General features: G+C 42.2%; 1 pseudogene; it reads right to left on the bottom strand.

Moving 5' to 3' along the window:
* Positions 1–1,121: 1,121 nt before the first annotated feature.
* On the bottom strand, positions 1,122–2,164 carry LOC113897108 (annotated as a pseudogene).
* Positions 2,165–2,550: the final 386 nt, after the last annotated feature.

Below are 2,550 nucleotides of genomic sequence, written 5' to 3'. Positions count from 1 at the left end.
AGGAACCAGAGATCAAATTGCCAACATCCACTGGGTCATTGAAAAAGCAAGAGAGTTCCAGAAAAACATCTATTCCTACTTTATTGACTATGCCAAAGCCTTTGACTGTATGGATCACAATAAACTATGGAAAATTCTGAAAGAGATGGGAATACCAGACCACCTGACCTGCCTCTTGAGAAACCGGTATGCAGGTCAGGAAGCAACAGTTCGAACTGGACATGGAACAACAGACTGGTTCCAAATAGGAAAAGGAGTACATCAAGGCTGTATATTGTCACCCGGCTTATTTAACTTACGTGCAGAGTACATCATGAGAAACACTGGGATGGAAGAAGCACAAGCTGGAATCAAGATAGCTGGGAGAAATATCAATAACCGCAGATATGCAGATGACACCACCCTTATGGCAGAAAGTGAAGAGGAACTGAAAAGCCTCTTGATGAAAGTGAAAGAGGAGAGTGAAAAAGTTGGCTTAAAGCTCAACATTCAGAAAACGAAGATCATGGCATCCGGTCCCACCACTTCACGGCAAATAGATGGGGAAACAGTGGAAACATTGTCAGACTTTATTTCTGGGGGCTCCAAAATCAATGCAGATGGTGATTGCAGCCATGAAATTAAAAGACGCTTACTCCTTGGAAGGAAAGTTATGACCAACAGAGACAGCATATTAAAAAGCAGAGACATTGCTTTGCCAACAAAGGTCCGTCTAATCAAGGCTACAGTTTTTCCAGTAGTCATGTATGGATGTGAGAGTTGGACTATAAAGAAAGCTGAGTGTCGAAGAATTGATGCTTTTGAATGGTGGTGTTGGAGAAGACTCATGAGAGTCCCTTGGACTGCAAGGAGATCCAACCAGTCCATCCTAAAGGAGATCAGTCCTGGTGTTCTTTGGAAGGACTGATGCTGAAGCTGAAACTCCAATACTTTGGTCACCTGACGCAAAGAGCTGACTCACTGGAAAGACCCTGATGCTGGGAAAGATTGAGGGCAGGACAAGGGGATGACTGAGGATGAGATGGTTGGATGGCATCAGTGACTCAGTGGACATGGTTTTGGGTGGACTCCAGGAGTTGGTGATGGACAGGGAGGCCTGGCATGCTGCGGTTCATGGGGTTACAAAGAGTCGGACACGACTGAGTGTTTGAACTGTCTGTTTAATGAAATATTATCACATCTATTAGTGAACCTGTCCTACAGAGTGTGATCAAATCACTCAAACTGGTAATGGACCAGGACTTTATCAGGGTGACAAAACAAGTTGTATGGACAGTTTTGTGGTTGCTTATAATAACACGTTTCTTTCTTTTTTTTTTTCTGGAAAGATGTATTGTGCAGAGGAGAAGGGCTCGATCCTCTTGGCTGCCCCTTTCCTCATGGCGACCAGGACGTTGCTCAGCTCCTGTCTCTTCCTTTTGTCGCAGATGTGTGTCCCCACCCTTTACTTGATGAACTTGAGTGCCCACTTGTCCTTGGAGACCTCGAGCAGCTCCATGTCCTGTCGCTCAGAAGGGGTGAAGCCCCACGCCTCCCAGATCATGTCCCGTATGAACTTGGTGTGTTAGGTGAGGCGCCCACAGCGGCAGCTGTGCCTCGGATCGCTCACGTTCTCGGTCATCTTGAGGCCCTTGTTGAGGCCCACAGCCATTTGGTAGCACAAGGCCATGGCTGTTGTTCTTCAGTGGCTGCCGCAGCGGAAGTTGTAATAACGCTTAACAAATATATGTGCTGGGCAGAATTTGATCTAAGACTTACTTTCATTGTATCCTTTTAAACAAGGTTGTGGGGAAATAGCTAGCTATCATCCATGTTAAACTTAGTTTTTTATTGCCAGTAGAATCACTAAGAGCTGTACATGAAATCATTGTCTTGAATCAGCTGGAAATAATTGGATGTATATTTTTAACAGCATGAACATCTTTCCAGTTCCTATAAAACACCTTAAAACACATGTTCTTCTTTCACCTCTTGAAAGGTCCACAGTGATTATCCAGATTCTTTGTCTTTCTGAAGCCTTTCCAGTCCTCTAGCAGATCCTATCTCCTCTCAGTTCCTATAGTATTAAATTGCATATCACTGCATTTCAAAATTTGTCTTTGTGGTTCACTTCATACCACTTGATAGACTAAGTTTCTTAAAAAAAAAATTTTTTTTACCTGTTTTACCCTTTCACCTATTTATGTCACCTCCCGCACTCTACTACCACTGGAACCATCAATTCAGTCTCTATGAGGTCAGATTTTTGGTTTTTAGTTGTTGTTTTGTTAAATTCATGATTTAAGAGAGATCATGCAGTATTTGTCTTTGTCTGGCATATCTCACTTGGCAATAATGCCCTCAAGGTCCATCATATTATCACAAATGGCAAGATTTCAATCTTTTTTTTATAACTGGATAATATTCCATTATATATATATATATATGTTTTTTTTTTACCTTTTCTTTATCCATACAACTGTTGCTGGACACTTAGGCTGCTTCCATATTTTAGATATTGGAAATAATGCTGCAGTGCATTTGGGGATACATTTATCTGTTTGAGCTAGT

Source organism: Bos indicus x Bos taurus, chromosome 8 (genome assembly GCF_003369695.1).
Source record: "Bos indicus x Bos taurus breed Angus x Brahman F1 hybrid chromosome 8, Bos_hybrid_MaternalHap_v2.0, whole genome shotgun sequence".
NCBI lineage: Eukaryota > Metazoa > Chordata > Mammalia > Artiodactyla > Bovidae > Bos > Bos indicus x Bos taurus.
The sequence above is the reverse complement of the archived record's forward strand: the minus strand, read 5'-3'. Positions and strand labels throughout refer to the sequence as shown.